Source organism: Lichenostomus cassidix, chromosome 2, assembly GCF_008360975.1.
Source record: "Lichenostomus cassidix isolate B80296 chromosome 2, HeHo_3.0, whole genome shotgun sequence".
Lineage (NCBI taxonomy): Eukaryota > Metazoa > Chordata > Aves > Passeriformes > Meliphagidae > Lichenostomus > Lichenostomus cassidix.
In genome coordinates, this window is record NC_139482.1 from 125,911,552 (window position 1) to 125,933,328 (window position 21,777).

The 21,777-nt window shown below is 35.8% G+C and overlaps 1 protein-coding gene across 1 annotated transcript in view; it reads right to left on the reverse strand.

The window, feature by feature from the left end:
* MMP16 (matrix metallopeptidase 16) overlaps positions 1 to 21,777 on the reverse strand; it is a 173,458-nt gene that overhangs the window by 26,164 nt on the left and 125,517 nt on the right. The window lies entirely within an intron of this gene.

Consider the following 21,777-nt stretch of genomic DNA (forward strand, 5'->3'; position numbering starts at 1 on the left):
ATGTATATATATATGTAATAAGTCTAAATCCAGCTAAATCCAATACGTGGCACATCAAAGGGGTATCAATAAAGATACCATTGCTGTACCTCTTTTGATCTTATAACAACTGTTTTAGTTCATTTAATATTTAGAGAGGAAGGTTAGGGTAAGTCAGTATTTAACATCTTACACACTTTTGAACATTTTTCAGCATTAATATTATATAAAACAACCCCCCTTAATAATAAAGAAAATTCTGTTCTGTCAGATACCTGTCACAGTTTTACATGGCAGTTCTTCTGTGTAAGTAACATAGACTTCACAGTGCAACAAAACCAATAAAATCATCAAGTCAACAAATATCTTCATGAGAATGAGTTATGTTTCAGACTTAATGATTTGTGGAGTATATTTGCATTACTTCCTTTTGATAACAAGGCCAATAAAATTACATTTTGCAGATTTGGTATTGAGTCTTATGTCAAACTGGATTTCATACTTCATATTACTGACTTGCAGTATAATAGAATATTCCTATCTATTTTTTGCTCAAATTCCTCAGAAGGCCAATAATTTTTCCTGCTATACTATTAAAATCTTAACAATAATACAATTAGGGCAAAACTGGAATGTTTGATCCATTCAGCATATCCCCATTAATTTGTTTTTAAATCTGATTATATGTATACATGGATACATATGGTAACATCAACATTATGTATTCAACAAGAAATAATGCAAGGTATCTGACAAGAAACTAATTCAGCAGGGTATTACTGTGTAAATGCATTCATCCTGGACTGGCATAGGCCTTTTCACCTGAGACTGATTCCCACAGTCATTTTAGAGGTACTTCCAATAGAATGGCATCTAAAATGGTAATATGAAAATATTAAAATAATAAAATGGTAATATGAAAAATCAAGAACCATCAAGATATTTTTTTTTTATAATATGCACCTGGGGACATTATATTTTATAACATATCCTGTTCAGATGTCTCAAAGTAAAGAGTTGGAATTTAAATGCAAGAAAAATAAATCCTACTTGTTGTCTATTTTTTGGGTCCTGGGCTCAACCTATCAGAACACAAAGAACATAAAATCGAAAGGATGACATTTAAGGCCAGATCAGGTCCATCTAGGCCTGTATCCTATCTCCAGTGGAGTCACTAGCAAGTTAATAGATAAGAATTCAGCCTTGAACTGATTAAACAGTTGGACTGGATGATCACCACAGGTTCCTTCCAAATGCATTATCTACACTATTCTACTCTATTCTGTGACAATAAAAATGGGAATATGCAATGGCACCTCTCTAATATTCTCTCGCAGTCACCCATCACCTGTAGTTCAGAGACCTCTTGAACCAAAGGCAATGATTTTGTGATTGGTGGCATTAATGGGCCTTAATTCCTTTGGACTCCTTCTTAAACAAAACTTAGAGCAAACTGAGTGCAAACTTAGAGCATCCCCAGCTATCTGCAAAAATGTGTGTAAGTATTTAATAAGCCACAGTGTGAAAGCCATGGCAATCAGCAACAGCAACAGATGCTCAATGGTATTCAACCTTCGTTCACCTTATTATTTTTTCTTTATCACCAAGAACAGTAGCCCTTTGACTGCAAGATCTAATGCAGGATCTTTGTTGCTTCATAAAGAAAGCACCTTGTAGATTAAATCCTTCTGCTTGTTTTCAGGAAACCTTTCTACACTGTAACACATATGGAAAATATTAAGGGTAAAGGATCTGTGGCTTCAAAGAGGATCTTCCTGGGCCATTGCCTTTAATGTCTAAATATTCCATTCTACAGCATAATTGTGAACATAACATGCCATGTAATCTCTTCTGCTGATGGAATTCTGTAGACTACTTATTTTCCTGATCTATTTTCAGCATATTTACCTATCCTTGCAATAACCACAAACAATAGGGTACTGCTCATCAGTAAGGATCCGACAGGTTTCCACAAAACTAAAATTTTGAAAATTTATAGTTTTCGCATTTTTATGGTCTTTTTTAAACAGACAGAGGCTGGCATACGATTCGTTAGTAGATGTAATTTCAGGGAATGAGCAAACATCTGGAAATGTCTGAGGGCAGAACTGGAAGTGTGGACCATTTATAAGACTGGGGAAGGTAGGTGTTGGCAGAGGCTGACAGAATAATTTGTTTATGTAAATTTAATTTTCTTGGCTGACTTTCCTATGAACATACTGGACTCAATGGTTTTAGACTGACAGAGTTCAAACTCTGTAACTCAAGAAATCCAGCACGTAGCTGTAAAGCACACCAAGGACCTTTCTGAAGTATTGGATGAGATAGGCTCTGATTTTAGAAAGAATGCATAATTTCAGCACATAACTGTAAATCTAATTAATTTATCTCAAACAAAGTTTGAGATAAAGAATACTTACCAGCAGTTTTTTCATCTCCATTTTTATAAACATGTACAATTACTGAAAATGTGTTTTCACAACAGTTTAGCTATTATTGAAATCTAAAAATGCATAGTTCAAGAGAAAGCATATTTAATCTAAGCTCTTTCACACTTTAAGTAAATAGCTTGAAACAGTTTCCCTGGCAAAACACTTCTCAGTGTATTTGTTTATGTTGAATAAACACAATTTTGTCTCTTTTGAGAAATAGTGTGTATTGAAAAACCTTTTGCCTTTCCCACTATGTTGGTTAAATATACTTTTTATTACTTTGTTTCCCCAAAACACATTAAATATAGCAGACAGGTTGAACACCACTTGTCACACACATTCCACTACAAAGCCTGACAAATACATACATTGAATGCATCTATTTTAGTATCTTTCCTTGCTGGCTAGCAAATGCCTCTTTGAAAGCATTTGTAGATACCCAATTGCTTCAAAAATATGGATCACTCCTGTGCAGCTGAGATCTGGCATAATAATGGATCATTAAATATTATGACTATAGACATACCAAGTAAATTAAACTTGGACAATTATTGCCAGTTCAAAAAGCAAAACTGGCAAAAACATCAACATTTAATTAAGATAGAGCAATATATCTAAAACCCAGAAAATGGGCCTTGAGTAAGGAGAGACTGTAAGCTGTTTCAGAAACACTATGATGGATAAAGAGTAACAGTAGAATGAAGAAGCAGTAGCAGTCATTCAAACTGAATGTTTTGACATTTTATTTAGATGTGATATTTCTGAGAAAAAAAAGACAATAAAACCTTTCAGGGAAAACAAACTGAACAAAGGTCCTACATAAATCATTCTGCACTGTCAGTTAATGTTTTAGACATTTTTTCCTCTGCATATGAAGAGAATAAAATATAGTATATTATGTATGATCATAGCATGTACCTTCCTCAAAAAAAACACTTCTTTATTAACAGCTCAGAGAATCTTGAATGGAAGAGAGTATTAGAATAAAAAAATCCGACTCATAAGGCATGATTTTCATACTTTGTCGGTAGATACAGTCTCCTCCCAATCTTAGAATATACGATTTTATCGTTTTTAGTGCTGTTAAATTGCTCTTTATGTTTCATTCTATGAATGTTTAAATCTGCACTCCTATGAATAATTAATTTCCACTTCAGTATTTATTATCAACTTAAATATCTTTCAGATTCATTAAGGGACATAACTGATGTGTATGAGAATTAAAAACAATCTCCCGGTATTTTGTTTCATCCATAATACACAAACTAGATGAGCTTTTGGTGCAAAATTAATGGAACTTTCTTGTCTAAGGACTTCTTTCTCTCTTACACCTCTGGACCAACAACCATTGTCAACACTAAACCATTGATTTGCTATAAAATGTCTAGAGCTCTGACCTTTATTTTGTACCTAATGAACTCGTCCTAGGTTACAATATAGATGTATTTAGTATTCTATTACCACAAGCTGTGGGACATTAGCTGTTATCTCCTGCTAATGACTCACCCCTGATAACAGACACTGGGCCATCAGGGACCCACCACATGACTCATGGACTTATCTCATCCCATTGTGGGATGCTCTGCCCAGGAAGGAGGAGCCAGATGTTCCCACCTGGATATAACTTGGCCTTGGAACTGCCTGAGCTAGCCCTGTCTGCTGGGTTCCCAGAGGACAAGAGCTACCACTGCACCTTCAGCTGGAGACCAGACCTTCACAGGATCACTGCATCAACCTAACTACTTCATTTGTACTGCTACTACCACCCTGACTAAAATTTGTGTCAGGTTGTATCTGACTTTGTCAGTATTTTTTCCTTGCATTATTGCACTTATTTTTAATTTTCCTATTAAATTATAACCCTGACTTGTGATCTCCCACTGGTTTGTTTTCAAACTAATACAGAAGTCTATCTACAGTTCTGTAATGACATGTGACACTTCAACTGAAGTTCAAATCATACCCAGTAAAAAGAGATAGACTGCCCAATGTGATACACATTTTAAAAATCCTATGACAAGCTGGAAAGAAGGAAAAAATCAAAAACTTTTGAAGTGGTACCTTTTTTAACTACTTGGGGAGGTAAAGATTTAAGGCAGACAGTGAGACAGGTGCAAAACAAGGACAAACTGCAAATGTGAATTATAATATTTTGACTATGATTTTAAAAATATCTATGAAACCCCAGTAGTTTGTGAATACCCTTGCATGATACAGCAAAAAATCTCTGTGAGTATCTGTCTGACTCGATGTTAAACATATATATATATATATATATAGTGCTATTAGGGGTATTCCCTTAACAAGATGAGAGCAAGATGCAAAATTTAATAGCTACAGCTGATAGGGAGAGTTTTACTATTGCTAGATTCCACAGGATTACTGCTTGACCTATTTAATTGAAAAAAAAGGCAAATATAATACTTCTGCCCTAAAAAATGTCAGTCAAATCTAATATTTCAATCAATACTGTAGCTTAATATTATTGACAAAATACATCTACGTATCACATTGGTTCTCATGTTCTCCCACAAGCATACTGTGATCATGTGCAAAAGCAAACCTGTGTCAATGGAAGATTAAACATACCCACCAGCTAAGCAAAACAGCAGCAAAAGGCTGACACATTAAGACAAATGAGTATCCTACCTTTTTTCATCTGAGCATTGCAGAAAAAAAGTCAGTGGCAAATAATATACTAAGCAATTTAATAATTTTAAATTCTTCTCTTATAGAGAAAGAAGAATTCCAGTTATATACAGACAAATTTACCAAAGGACAGAGCCTGCAGAAATGGTATTTCAAAACTGTGATCAAGGAGACAAAAAAATTCTACTACTATGCACCTTTATGGGATATTAAGAAACTGAGTTTGGGAAATGCAAGGTATAGTTATTGCATCTGAACCAAAATAAATTTCGAATATCCCTTAAAAAATCTTGATCTAATCTCAAAAGACACTTTTCCACATCTACTTCATCAGGCCATAAATTCTATCAGGGAATATCAATGTTCATAACAATGGGCTTGTGGCCTGTGGAATTAAAGCCTTTGTGCCTACTCATTTGGGGAATTCCACTATTTCTTAAGTAACATCCATTTTCAACATTCAGAATTTGTAATTTATAGCACTTAAGCCAAAGGACATTACTGCACAGAATAGCTAAAGAAGAAAAAGCAAAACAAAAAACTTTCAAGCAACTTCCTGGAAATTATTTTCATGGAGAATAAAACAGAAGATACAGTCCAGGGCATTCAATTGCAGAAAAATTATTAGCAAAGTTCAGCTATGAGAAGGTTTCCGAAATTATTTTTATGTTTTGCTTTTTTCCCCCCAATATAGAATTTGCAATGAAACTTATAGATTAGCCCTACTTCAGTTCCTACTTAATTCCACAGCAGAAAACAATTTGCTCTATTGAGATCAGAACCAGACATTAAATAGATGCTACCAATCTAGCTCATTCTAGGAAACAATTAACTACATGGACTATTCTGTACACACAGAGAATACTTCAGCTCAGCTCATTATTAAGCTGATTCACATTAAGAACAAAGCCCCTCTAAAACTACAAAGGACTGTTATCCCTTCATTAACAGATGGACGTACAAGGCATTTCTTATTTGAACTTATAGAAACAATTCATCTTTCCTAATGTGTTTGAGACAACTGTGTGGTTACCCAGTTAGAACAGAGTATAAATGTGGTCTGAGTGCCACTGTGAGAAGTCAGAGCATTTAAAACCACTCAGAAAAATCTCAGCACTTCTTTTGTTGGGATCCTGAACCTCCTGATCATATCCTCACTGGAAACGAGACCAACACATTGGATTCAAAACAAAGATATGTACAGATGTCATCAAATGCTTAATCTGTTTCTTCCTAGCTTTCTCAGGTAAGGAATTTACTTCCTTGATGCCAATTATTAGGCACTGTTACTATTACTATCTACTGTTGGTAGCTAATCAGACACTAGAGCACTCCTGCAGACAAATTAAAACCATTGTTTGTTATGAGCTTATTCTTTTCCCTAACAACATGCTAAGGCTAACAAACACCATGATCAAAACAACTAACTACTGTGACTCAGCATAGGAGAAAGGGAAAAACTGGCAAATTGATCCCATTTTTGAATACTGGAAGTGTTAAATTGAGCCTGCTTTAAAGTACCTGTCTTCAGCTAAGCTGAGGTTCACTGGTGTAAATACATTTTCAAGTGGAAAAATTATGTAGTGATTTTATGTAGGAAATCTTTGCTAAGAAGTATGCTAAGCATTTTTTTCTTGTTCCTGTTATCTGCTCTTCTGTACTATTGACACAACAAAGTAATGTCAACCAATTTATTCAGAGTCAAAAATGGCTTATGTTAAAACTGGCCTTCTTGGCATCTTATTCTGAATCTTAACTATTGGTCTGAATAGTCTTTCTCACTCAGTTGAGATATCTGCAAAACTGCTTTTCATGCTGCAATCCATAGTAATGCTTTTTCTTTTTTTTTCCCTTTAAAAAAAGCTATAGAAATCCAGAAATTATACTTCAAAGATTAGAGAAAATAGGACAATAATCCATTTATTTTTCAGAAAGGATTCAAAGGGTTATTGCATTCCATGTGCACTCTGACTCTCTTCACAAGAGAAACCTCTTGTTTTTCTCCCTCATTTTCAAACTGCTGTACAGATCTCCTTCATGGACCACAAATACAACAAAAATGCAATGTGCAGTCTTGCTTACCTGAAATCTGGTTTATGCACTGCCAGGGCAACAGGATGTAGCAAGAGGAACTATGACTGAAGCTGGAGCAAAAATACCTCCTTTTACTCAACATCAAATTCTAAAGTATGGTCGATTAGCCAAAACATTGGCAGTCCCTCTGAAACCTATCCTGACTTTCTGTAGTGATTTCAATAAAGTACTACCAGCTGCAGTCGAGTATTTCCACTTCCAGTGCTGTACAGTGATAGACTCAGGATACAGAGCTCCTGCTTTAATTTCTTCCTTTCTTTTTAATCTTCCTTGCTTTACTCTTCCTGTAATGAATCCTTTGGTCATTTGTTTAGGGTGCTGGTGCCCAAGCCCTGGCAGAGGGAGCTGCAGGACTGACCTGTGCCAGAATATTGCAGGGAATGGCAGAGGCTCTCAGCCTCTGCTGCCTCTGTGGGAATACATTTCAGAAAGGGCAAAAGCATTGCTCCCCATGCAGAGGGTTTTCTCATATTCAAAACACTTTCATGATTAGTAGCAGATTTGGGAAATTTCTCATTTTATTTCCAATATACAAGTACTGAATGTTTGACAACAAGCTACACAAAGAATTCTGTAGTTCTTCAACAAGCTTTGAAGAGCACCCATTCATTTTTAAACTATATTCAGGAAATCACTCCTTTGTGCCAATTTTTTCTCATTTGAAAGACAACATTAATTGTTCAGCTATTTAAAGGGGTTTTATTTTGTCTAACATCATAAACATAAAAAGAAGATAAAACTATTCATCTTTTTAGAATTGTAGAATCATAAAAACATTAAGGTTGCAAAAGATCTCTAAATCTAAGATCATCGAAGTCCAACCTTTGACTGAATACCACTGTGCCCACTAAAAGATACCATGAATGTATCTGTAAAGTTTATGTTGGTTGTCGTATGTTAAAATTTTCCTAAATATCATGCGTATTACAAGGCAAGTATGTAAAAAGTACACAATACTGTGAACTTACATTACCTCTTCCTAAACAAAACATAAGAAAATATTCAGCCAAGTACCATGTGCAATTTGGTACTTTATTTTTGGTACCTCATTTGCTGTGCAGAAATGAGTTTAGACATCTACTCGGTTGACTATTAGTGTATCCAAAGAGTTTGTGCAATTCCATGAATACTGAATGTATAAGACATACACAAAGAAAAGCACCTCTTAAAAATAGACCCTAGACTTAAAAAAAGATGCTCAAATGCCAATTTTTTTTTTTTTTTTTTTTTAAGGAAACAGTCTTGGTATAATCCAGAGCCAACTGACTGAGAAATTACCCCTTTAGATTGAGGAAATGAATGTAGCCTACTTGCAGAGGCATCCACAGACATGGCTGTAGTTCCTATTTGGAAGGCATCTTGATTGAAATTCTGGTCCTTTCCTGACTGCTCAGCTGAGTGCAGAAAACAACTGCAGTAACTGTCTAACTTGCTTTAATCTACGTTGCCAAGGTCATGTGATTGCTGTTCTCAGCTTCTAGTGCAGATGAAAACTGTTTTTTAAAAAGATATATTTTCTACATTTCAAATGAACACATTTATATTACTGCACATGAAAAAAATAATTCTAAAACATCTCTTAAAACTGCTATTAGTATTTGATGTTCTATGGAAGTAATTAATTTAAGAATACTTAGATGTATATTTGTTAAATATTTAATTTTTTATGTTGTATCCTCATTTTGTTACAGCTCTGTTTTCATTAGTAAATTATTATTTGATTACAGCCTTTATTTTAATTATTTCAGTCTTATTCAAATATTTTGTTTTGTAATTTCTTCTCTATCAAATTTTATGTGAACTTTTTATAAATTTTTTGATGCATATCCATCTGTCATCTCTATTTCTTCTGTGTGGACAGTACCAATGGCATTTTGGCATTTTTTTTCTTTGTATACATTAACCTTTCGAAAATACAGTGAAGTAATGAAAAGCTGTAAGTGTTTATAAAACACTGTCAGCTCAAGGAAAAACTGTTCTGCAGAATAAATATAAAACATGCTACGGAGCCTTTGGCTAACACCAGTGGCTGGGTAACATTAGATCTCACATCATACACGAAACTCAGCAAACTTAGAGACCTCTAACAACACCATGGCTTGATCTGGGCCTTATGTGGAAGGTCACCATGCACTATATCACCACCATTTACTTTCAAGAGCACTTGGCTCTACCTGGAAAATCTTCCACATGAGAACTTGTCCACTGTATCTCTTCAGCTTACAAGTATGACAGTAATAGACCTTGCACTATGATGCAGCTGGAGATGATATTGCCTTTTTTGATCTGTCGCACAATATATATGTTGCAGTGAACTAGCTTTGAATTTATAATTTCTGTTCCAGAATTTTCCCCCAGCTAAAACATCCCATTGGTTAAAAGTCATGTACTGTCCCCTGCAATACTGTTACAGGTTTGTAAGCCTGCTCTTCACCCTAAGACCCTTCCCGATAGGTCCTCTGGGTCTGGGCATGCCCCATGCTCGCCGCCCTTTTAACACTGTGCAGAACCGGGCTCGGGGCTTCTGGGTTTCTGGATTCTAGGCTATCTTATCCTTTACCTTGTCCTCCACCCCTGTTTCTATAATAAACCCTCCAGAATCCCAAACACAGGAGTCTACGCCTCTTTCGTATTTACCGCTTTCCTAAAGCACTGCCATTCTCCTGGAAGCCGCACTCACCTGATTGCTTCACCGCGGCTGCGCGCCCGGGCCGTGTTCAGCGCTGCCAGCCGCCTTTCCCTTGCTGCTTTTGGGGCAGCTGGCAGTCTTTCGGGGATCAAAGCAGCAATATATATATATATATATAAATGCTGACAACTCAGGTAATCAATGTTTTTTCTTTACCACCTGAACATACAATTTTTGTTTAAAACAATAACAAAAATAAATAAATAAAACCAATCTCCATTTGGATGGGTTTTTGTATTCCTAACGGAATTGAGCATTTCAATTCATTCTGATTTTGTCCAAAAAACTAAACTGACTGAGACGCTATAAAATTTTCCCATTGCCACATTGTTATGATCCAATATGAAGAAACAAATAGACAGACATAAAAGAAGCACAATAAAGACCTGTAAAGACATCAAATCTAGGCTTGCAGCCAGGAATTTCTGAAATGTGCAAATTCCCCCTAATGCTCTGTGGTATCAGCACATGCCCATGAAGTGCTGCACAAATCCTTTCATACACATGATGAATATTAGGCCTTTACAGAGCAATTAAATGTTTATTTCCTCAAGAGTGACTGCACTTCGAGACTACAAAACCACCTGTAAATTTTCTTGAACCCAATTCTGTTGCCCCTCCCCACAGGGAGTTAACATAAAAGCAATGAGTTCCATGAATTCATGGAGCAGTGATGTGTTCTGCAACATAGAAAGATAAGAAAATTGGGCATTTTTAATTACCAAAATAACACCAATTTTCTTGGCTAGAACTGAAAAACTTTCTCATGGTACTGAGAGAAAAGTGTTCTGTTGAAGTACGCTATATTTAAACAGCTAACAAAGATGAATCAAATGTAAAAAAAAAAATCACGATATCATTAATACATGCATCTGTCTATGTAATATGATAAAACAAGGGATCCTCGTTACATCATCTTTGAAATCAGGGGGTATATAGAAGGGACTAAACAATGAAAAGGGGTGAAAAAGGTTTTAAATGTAGTTGCATTATAATATGAGGTGAAGATATTTGCTTTGCAGTAGCTAACCTTTTCTCTTTATAAATAATAGTGGGAAACACCAAGTTGGAATGTAGATTGGATCTCTCAGAGGTCTGCATTTATAGAGGTTATGTCAACACATGATCATGGTTCTTGGAAATATCATGGGACATGAGATGAACATAATGCTCAAATTAGTTAAATCTCCTTTTGTATTGACCAACATCTACTTCTCGGTATTTCTCTTCCAATAACACTTTTCCCTTCTGATGCACTCTTTGGGAAACTAGATAACCCACTACTTTCTATGATATTTTGCCAGCTTAAATCTGACAAACATATGAGCCCCTAATCTACTTGAAAGCTCAGTAACTCTAATTGTACAATTCTCTCCATCTCCCAAATAATCTTTGATATTATATGTCATGCTCTTCACTTTTCATCTATCCTTTTGCAGCCTCTTTTACCATTTCATTAAAAAAAGTAATCAAAAACTGTGGACTACCTTTTTCCCTTTAATGAAATTGTCAAAAAGATTTGAAAACATGACATTTTCTAAGAATAGACAGAATATGAGCATAATAGCATTTTCAAGATTGTTTTCCCAGCTGCACAGTATTTCGTATCAAAAACTATATTGCCTTACCAACAATAGCACAGATTTTAGAACAAAAATCTCCCTCCTGGAGAAGTATACAACCTAGGATCCTATAGAAAAATTAAGGATTTTTTTCCACAGTTGTTCACAGTTTTTTTGTGCTATCCATCTTGGCTCACGAGAAGAGAATAAAGAATGATGGGGTTTGTGTCAGATATTTTTTCTGTAACTTCACTTATAAACCTTTGAAAATGGTCCAGGACAGATACCTTTCTTCAAGCAAAACAGACCAACCACTGCAATGAAATCAGCATAATTTTGTTTTTTTTCTACTTGTCTACCCTTATCACTTTATCACTTGCAATATGATGCTTCACTGCCTGAGTGGTGAGAGGAATATTTTAAAAACTACTACAAATATGTCTGAGTCATCAGACTCTCTGTAATGACTCAAGCACTCTCTGAAAATCAAAAGGTCAGAGTAGAACAAACTCAACTACCTTTCTTAATTTTTACCCCAAAATATATGGGGTATTAAACGAACAGGGAATGGAGGCTATAGGCCTTGATAAGCAAAAGTTACAGATAATCCAAGAGAAGGTATGACCTTTATTACCAAAATTTCTAGATGCAGGCAGCAAAAGCATTGAAAGAAGTCAAACAGAGAAATTATGAATAAGCCAAAGCCATAAATACTTATTTCTAGTTTTATTAATCGAGGTAGATATTCCTGGCAAAGCATGAAGATTAGAAAACTCCAAACAGAGTAGAGAAGGATTCATTTGGCCCTCCTAGCTTCCAGGGCACTGCTGACTCACATACAACTTGCCATCGACCAGGACCCCCAGGACTCTCTCCATGGTGCTGTCCTCCAGCATCTCATTCTCCAATCTGTCCACACATCCATAGTTGCCCCAAAACAGGTGCAAAATCCAGCACTTTCCCTTGTTGAACTTCATATGGTTCGTGATTGCCCAGCCCTCTAATTTGCTGAGGTCTCTGCAGGGCCTCCCTGCCTTTAATGGAGTCATCAGCTCCTCCCAAGTTAGGGTCATTGGCAAACTTAGCATCCCTTCAACTTCAGCGTCCAAGACGTTTGTGAAGATGTTGAAGAGAATTGGGAACTCCTAAAATGGAACCATGTGAACCACACTAGTGGTCTGATGTAAACCCATTTACTACAGTCTCTTTTTATTGTCCCCCAGATTTCTGGGCAGCTTAAACCCCAAGGGTTCTCACTAGCACTCAGTTCATCAAGTTGTGGCATGCTGTCCTACTACTTATCACTGGCAATTGCTTATCACTGGGTTTGTCCCTTTTCTCCTTCTAATCTAATTTAAAGCTCTGTCAATAAGCCTGGGTAGCTCCTGTGCTAAAGTCCTTTCTTCCCTCTGAGAAATGTGCTCCATGTCCTGTAAGTGAGTGTATGAGGGTTATTTTGGATTCAAGCCACTGCTAGGTAAGAGGCTAATATATGCTTTTTGATCTCACTTTAGGGCTTGTGTTCTCTGATACTCTGTTGACAAAAAAAAAAAAAATCTGGGTACCAAATCTAACTTTGAGTGGTATGGGGCAAGGCTAAATAAATGTTCTCCCCAGTAGACAGGGAAGGATTACAAAAAAGACTGTAGAAGATCCCACAGTAATCAGTGGATCAACAGTGAATTCCTGGAGTGTCTCAGCTTTGAGGTTGACAGCAGTGGACAATGAGAAAAACAGGCCATTAAGAGTGGCATATCCAGCAAAGAGCAGTCAACAATAACATGTGTCATGACAATACAAATATGAAAATGATAGATATTTGATTGTCTTTGCTCACTGCCTCTGTCACTCAGATACAGGGATTAGATCATGAAGGAAGTGAAGGAATTTCTAACAGAGAATATATAATATTGCAAACCACATCTGATTACAGACAAACTGGGAATGTACACTTTAAAGCAGTAAATGACTGTGGGTGTCATAAAGAGCTAGCCAGACATCACTCCAAAACATCATCAAAGGCTCCATCATAAGACTGAGCAGAAATGCTGGTGCAGTCTTAGGGAGAATGGAAAAAGATTGAACTCTACCATTATCAAGTATAACCTTTGACCTACTACAGTCTATTCTCCTTGCTAAAGATCTTTCCACTGGACAGATATGTCAAATCATGAGTTAAAATGGTCCCTGTGCCATTTTGATTTATTGACCAAAAATGAAGCATAATAAAATTTTATTTTGTATAGGAAAACAGTTTTTGATTTCATATACTTGGTATTACAAGCCTGTTGTTTCTTTTGTGATTTTGCCTAATATGTATTACTCAAAATAGATAGTCCCCCGTTATACCAAAGGTAGTTAAAACTGAGTGAAGTTGTCAGTCTCTTATAGTCAGTGGAGTTTTTTTCCATTACTTTCAATTGGGCCAAGTTTTCACTCAATAGGCAAGGAAAGCAACACTTAAAATATTCAAGTTATAGCTTGTAAAAAGAAAAAAATGCAGCATTTAAGTAAATATCTGTTATAATTTTTTAATATTTTTCCATAGATTGTTAATAGTGTTTCACTCAGGTGTTGAAAAAATAAACATACATGTTGTTCTATGTTGTTTAAAATTTTGACTGTTTAGTAGGGCAGTGTTTTGCATAGGAAATGGCTAATTCAGAGGAACAAATGAGATTAGTTTATTTTAATTTAAGCCCCTGCTAAACTTTTACATTGTGGATCCTCCACCCCTTGAATGAGGAAAAAAGAAAGAATCAAAGAAATTTAAAATATACAAATACTTCTAGAATATAAAGCTTTGGCTGTAAATCAAGATTAAGCAAATCAAAGCAAGTAATACCACTGCTTGAAAAAGCTTACATTACAAGCCATTCCAATTATTTTCCAAAATGTTTACCTAAATTAGTTGAAAGGCCACAATTTTATACAACAAGAAATTTTAATTAAGCCTTGTGCTTGAAGTGTTTCTGCAATTACTCCCTTTGGTTCCATTAGGATGTAGCTTCAATTAAAATGTATTGTTAATATTACAAGATAACACTTGCTGGTGGCACAAAATTGAAGATATGTGTCCATGTAATTTTAGATTATTCCTTGCTGCGAGTTTTTGCAATTATTTTTTGTCAATAATGCTTTTTTCTATTCTCTTGCCAATGAAATATTTTTAATCAGTACATGCAAACACTGAGCCTCTGAAAACGGGCAACTTCTACAAAATTAAATACCTTTTGCACCTTAGAATTCAGTTAAAGCTTTTTGTTATTAATTTGCACTGTATTAAAATAACAAGTGAAAAATTAATAGGGTCACAGAATTCTCTGAACTTAGCAAACAAATATTGTAACTGTGAGGGGGAAAAAACCCTAGGATTTCATCTTTCCAATTTAATTGACACCCTTTCTCAAGTGATAAAGCCCACTGAGGGCATATATTTTCCCCACTGAGATTTTCTGTCTATTGATGAGTTAGGCACAAGAAATAAATTTACCAGTCTTTTCACGTGCATTTTTTTATCTGTATTTTTAATGTCTTTCTCTTATTTAATAGTGCTATGCAGAACCATAATTGTTCAGTATTCCTTACATTTGATAGTATGTAAAACTTGTGACTGAAAGCACAATTTTAGATTTTAGAAGAGACTCTTGTCATATGGGGAAGGAAAAAGGAACAGTTACTTTTGACAACTAATAAAGATAACAATTCTAAATGCACAAGTAACATCATATAAGCACACTATTGTTTTCTGGAGGATTATTTTTTTGGAGCAAGAAAAAGTAACAATTCTGTTTTTTATTCAACTTACAAGTACTTTCCTAGGAATACATAAAATATTGACCCACTCTATCCTTTTGCATAAAGCAAGTAACAGAGAGCTTCAGATTCACTCAATTCCACTATATTTTTAAAAATGAAAGAATGACTAATTCCTTGAATTGTGGCCAATGGTTTCCAAATATTTAGTATCATATTTTTGAGTATTTATTTGATTAAAAGTAAATCAGAAGTAAGAATTTGTCTAGATTCACATTTTACTGCCCAAACCTTTAAAACATTGTCCTAAAGCCTGCCACCACATTTGTGTAATAATTCACACAATTCACTCCAGTATTCCTGTTAGACTGTCCAACCCTCTGTGAAAACCCTTGAAGAGTCTGAAGTACTCCTTTTTATCTGTGAGGGCTCTCTGGGTTAGGCAGAGCATCTTGTGGGAATTAATGCCTCATCATGAAATTGTTAGAATTTCAAATAGACAAGACTAAGTCAGTCTTTCAATAAAGTATTTTAGCTCAGAGCCCGACCCTAGGAAGGAGGGTGATTTCCTCTGAAAGCTGACCCAGGGGAAGGAGGCAGCAGAGCATCTGTCTCACACAGCCGGAAGGGTGGACACTCCCTGCCCTGCACTTCTCTTGCTAGTGTTTGTGAGCAGCTGCCACACACCCCAATCTCCTCTGCCTGGTCTCTTTTTCTGAGCTGAAATGGAGAAGTCACAAAACAGCCTCCTGACCAAATCTCACCAGCTATTGCCTCTGACAGTCATATTCCAAAGGAGATGGAGCAAATGCTACTGGGAAATGAGTGGGTGAAAGAGTCAAATTTCAGCACATTCACAGAATCACAGAATGGTTGAGGTCTGAAAGGACTTCTAGAGGTTTTTGGGGAGTATGAAGAAATACTTGAAACTTCCTTTGGAGTTAAGTGGGGAAAAGAAGTGACTTAACATTTTGGGAGGCTATGACTTTTCAGTGCACATATTTCAGTTGCTACAGAAAGTCACAGAAGGGACAATTTCTTTTTGTATATTTAAATTAAAATTAAACAAATCATCTGCCTTTCTTTTCTCTCAGAGAAAATAAAGTTCAGAAGAATATTTGCCTTCAAGTTCAAGGCAATGCCTCAGCACAGCTGTTAAATCTACCTTGTCTTCCTGAACTCTATTGCAATGCAAACCTGTAGTACAGAGGTAGTCAAGCAACAGGTACAATTGTGTCATGCAAAAAGTGGTATGAGGAGCAATAATGATATATTTTGCATGTGAGGATTTATTTGGGTCAACTACATATTAACAAGATGGCAACACCCACCATTGGATGAAACACTTGTGTGGTGCACTCTCATAAGGTCCATGGTCAAAGACACCAGTGTCTAACGGATAGCTACACTTCTGAAAAATCAGAACCATGTGTACTGTGCAACTGTTTGGCCTCAGAGGACAAACTGTATCTAATTAAAAGCAAAGCACATATGATGGACATAAGAGGAACTCACACCATCTGCTCTACTACTGATTAAATCCTTTTACGCCACACTGTTTGCCAATGAAAACATAGCCTTTTGGAAAAAAACAGTGCTCTCTCTCCTGACAAATCTAAGGCCCTGTTGAAGATACTGAGTCACACATCCTGGTTAGACTTCTTAATGGGCTATTATATGAATAATAGGAATTTTACTAGCAAGATAGTACAGATTATGAATCAGTTCAAGTTGCTTATAAGCTTCAATGAGATATATTATTGATATAATAACTTAATTGATAAGTATATCAATATGCCTGTAGGTGCTAGATAGTAAGTGTTGCTATGACTGGGCTGCCCTCTTTTGAATTGTGTAATGAAGTCCAAGACAACTTTTTAAAAAGTGAGACAGTAGAAGGATTTTAAACTGAACTATTCTGGTACAATTATTACCCAGGTGATTAAATTGTTTTCTAAATTGCTCTGCAGCTGGATGGAATACACTACCCACTTTCTACACAGTAAGGAACAGACTGTGCTTCCCATTTTAAACCTGTGAAATGTGTTAGCTAAAAAACCTTTCCTAGCTTAGGAGCAGATTGAAAGGCTGAGGTAACATTTGGAGAATATTTTTACATCTGTCAGTGAAAGTATTCAATTAACAAAACCAGACAAGCTATGACTTTTTAGCATCCCAGCATGTCCCTGCTTTTATCCTTCATGACATCCTACAATTTGGCTTTGTTTCATAAAACATCCATGCTGTACATTTCAAGTGAGCTTGGTTTATTATGACACATTGAAATCCCCACTGAGTTTTTGCTGCTTTTCTCCTTCCGTTTCAACACATAAACTGAATTATCTGAATTAAAGCAACTCTCCTGATCAGTTCAAAATCGGCCAATTCCATCCAGTCGTTCTTCCTAAAATGACATTAAAAATAGGGGGAAAAGAGTCTGCTCTCTGCAGACTTAGCTGCTTCTGAACTACTGTTCCTCGTCTTTTATAGCTGAGATGTTAAGTGGATTTCCCTCTCAGATCGCAAAGTGTCTACTTCCTCAGGATCCTCTGCTGAACTTTCCCAGGCAGCAGTTGACAGCTCAGACACCCACAGCATGACATGACAAAAACCAGCTACACAAACAGACCACAAGAGCTCTGAAAAAAGGTCTGATTTCAAATACAGTAAAGTCAAGTCTCATACTATAGCTGTTTCTTTGTCTCTGCTTTTTATTAGTAATATTTTCCCTCTGTCTCACGGATTTTTAATTAGACCTACCAGTTACAGTTAAATAGCCAATGCTAAAATGCTTTAAAAATTCCTCATGTATTTACCACATAAAAGAAACAGATTTTTTTCCTTTTGTGTTTAAGGGCATACTCTATATAAATACACAATTCTAAGAGGGATATTAAATGGAACCTATACAGTTATGTATGAAAGGAACTGCAGTCTAAACTAATGCCAAGGAGTAATTACAGCCTAATTGCCTTGGCTTGTTTGGCATGTCATAAATGTTTTTACAATGGTTCTTAGAAGATGAAGAGTCAGAAAACAAATTTCTGCAAGTTGTGGAGAAATTACTACAGCCCATTAAGGCTTTCCTAAAATTGGTTCCATATTCTACCATCTGCAATGTTCAGAAGACATTTCTCTGAGCTGTAAATGCTATTTGTATGCTGGACAAACTTCTTTATCTAATACTTAAATTACGTTTTAACAAATGCCCCAATATATGATAATGGTTAAAATGCTGTTCTTCGAAGAGTTAACTTTTCCAATATGAATACTAAAACCATTAGCCATTATAATAGGATCCATTAATTTCTTTATTAGGGATTTAGCATTAAACAAAGGACCAGTGCAAACTCTATGAGATGTTCTTCTGTGAAACAAAAACCCATGTAACATAATAAAAAGGACAGTGACTTGTCCCTCTAACTTGCTGTTTATAAAGGACAAATTCCACATATTTAGTGCTTACTTTTCTAGATGCAACCTGTTCAAGAAAACTGAGGATGTTTTTTCAATCTGTGAAACTGAAAAGAGCATAAAACAAAAGGATATTAATGGCAGTGACATCGTTTGTGGAAGAAGAGCTACAGTTAATTTTGTTGCCAAGGAACAAAGTGTGAATTGCACAGGACATAGAAAGAAAGTGGAAATATATGTTGCAAACTTCTTCACTAATGGATCTTTTCTGCAGACCTTAGACAACGGGGTTCCTTTTCACGATGCACTAGCCCTGGAGGTACTCTCAGGAGACATTAAAAAGACAGTATTGCTGGATACCACATACTGCTGCACACAATGGCAGAGAGGATTTTCATTGAAGGCAGACAGTGTCATACCACTTTGCAAAACTTGCCCAGAAAAGGACCTTTTTTTTCCCATCCACCATTTTCAGCCATTTTGATGTGTACCAGGGGACTTCTGACTAAACAGAAGGAGAAAGGATTGGAGATGAGTGTGACAGCAAACTACTAATTGCATTCAGTATAAATACAGAAGCTAAGAAGCTATTCAAAGATAAAAACTTGGCACACATGAATTTTGGCAAAGAAATTCTTCTGTCCTGATGGTTCCTTATATAAATTCAAACTTGCATCCAATAATAGCAGTATTTATCCACTGATGACAACTGAAACCAATAGTTTTCAATGCATTGATTTTAACAAATATTTCTGTTCTATAGCATATCTTGTCCCCAAACCTTACAGCTAGCAGAGACATTTTAAGGACATGTAATTAATAAATTCTGGAAGAAATAATTTTGGAACAATACATTTATTTGTCAGTAATTGGTGTATATTTGTAGTAAAAGAAATATCTTTTCTTTAAAATCCAATCATTTCTACCAAAAAAGTTGACTTTCAAAATTATAATTTTATTTGGTGACTGGTGGAGAATCTTTAGTAAGTTGACAGCTTTACTTTTGTGCTTAGTATTTATATTAGATCAAGAACAGTTCCCTGTTTTTAATTTCTATAACTCTACAATTGTTATCAAGTGTTTCTAGGATTGTTACTTTGTCAATGTGATAACAAAACAATAAAAAGGGATGGATAATGGTAAATTGAATTTTCTCTTTACTGCTATTCAGTTTTACCCTGGATATATCCATTTGAGCATGCCAGATAGTCTTAAAACCACAGACAAAGCTCATTAATTTGACTGAACATAGAAACTGTTTCTAATATTCTGATACTCTTAAGTATACCTAATAGCTCAACAGCCAAGAGAAAACAATCTTGAAATTACTACTGTTTCTCATTTACTATGAAAATCCACAGTGTATCTCAGTGTGTTAGATTTCATGCTTCAGTTTGATGCTTAAATTAAAATTTAATTATTCAAAAGCGCTCAAATTCTTCAACTTTGTGGCCAAGTTCCCAAGCAATTTCAAGGATTATTTAAACAAATTGAGCTCCTCGTTTTGAGACTTGCCCAAGAGATAAAAAAGTGGCTATTTTCAATTTGAAATTGGTACATGGCATACATGCCATTCAGGAGGCAGTAAAATCTGCCACTACACAATAATTACAGACCTCTGGATAAAGACAAAGAAAAAAAAGGATTTAATTTGATTAGCCTCCAACTTTATTCATTTAACTCATCTGGGAACTATCCAGCAATAATTCTTCCAATGAAGGTCATAATTCTTCTTTAATTGTTTCCACCTGGTACAGTACTGTCATCAATCCCCTGCTCTCCACCTTTCTGTACTTGGCTCTCAGCCCATCACTCATGCCTTCCCAGTCTTCCCTTGCACTACCATTAAGAGGCAATGGAAAAGAGGTTTGGATTTGGGTTATTTTTGTCATGACGGAACCTCCAGCTTGGCTTCCTCCGTTGTTGGATGCTTTCCCTGTGTTCAGTCCCTATTTCTGTTTACACCTCCTAAGAATTAATTCCTGCCCTTTTTCTGCTACATGCAGACCTGCTGAGCTTTTCCTTATAATCTGTCCCCAACCCCAGATTTCTGAAAAGTTGACTTTTCTAACTCCTCCCCTTTTCTGCTCTGCTTCCCCCCAAAAAATCTCAGTTAATAAAAATCCTGTAGCAGACAAAATCTGCATTAGCAAATTAATGTACAAACAAGAGAGTTAAGGTTCACTAACTCAAGCATTCAAAGACGCTCATTCTACCAAGTCAAGATCTCTATACTTAGGCAGAATCCATTGCTCAGCACACTAACCCAAGGCACACCTTGTCATGCTCCCAGGCATCCTGAGGAGCAAAGGGAAACTGTGGGACCCTAAAGAAATTACCTCAACAAAGGTGACATCTTACTTCCCTTCCTAACACATTGCTTTTAAGATTGCAGGGACTTCATTTTGGAGAGTCAGACTCTATACATGAAATCTGTAAACATTCTGATACAGGTCATTTTTTTCTCTGGAAATATGATATTTTATCGTATTTCCTCACTGGAATGACCATGAAAGGAATTTTAATTTTGGAACACAAATACAGCCTGCACACTAGTAAGGATAACATTTTACAGTAAATATGTAGTGTTAAGGCAGTAAGCAGTAAACATTTTTGAAGAAAACTTAATTTGTTTTCAATCAGAACAGATAACAGTGATTATTAATGGTGGTGAATATATTTATCCAGGAACACAGACTTGCCTAGACAGGAAATTTCGTATTAGTGGAACAGCATTTCTCAGTTTATTGATTTATGTCTAAACTAAATGAGAGTATGTTCTATTGCTCTTGAGGTGGATGACACGAGATTGAAGTAGGTATTTTAATATCCTGTCTAATGTCAAGTTAGAAAATTAGGTTCTTCCTTAACCTTTGAGTTTTAGTCATAAAAGACTGATGGTTCAGGACCTCCCAGTGTTTGACCATATACCATCTATTCAAATGGAATGGGCTGACAGCCCCAGGCTGCAAAAACCCTTAGCTGTTTACAGGAAAAATATTTCCTGTCCATTGGGTTGTGAAGGTAGCTCAATAATTTTGAATAAAATCATGTAAAGCTATTTGTACATGTTTTTTAGATATGCTACAGAAAGTGAAAGCCTGGGTAGCATTGCTAACAAGATTTATCTGGTGAGATAGATTATATAAAAAGAAAACACAAAAGGGAGAAATGAGTCCTATCAGAAAGGACAACAAAAACC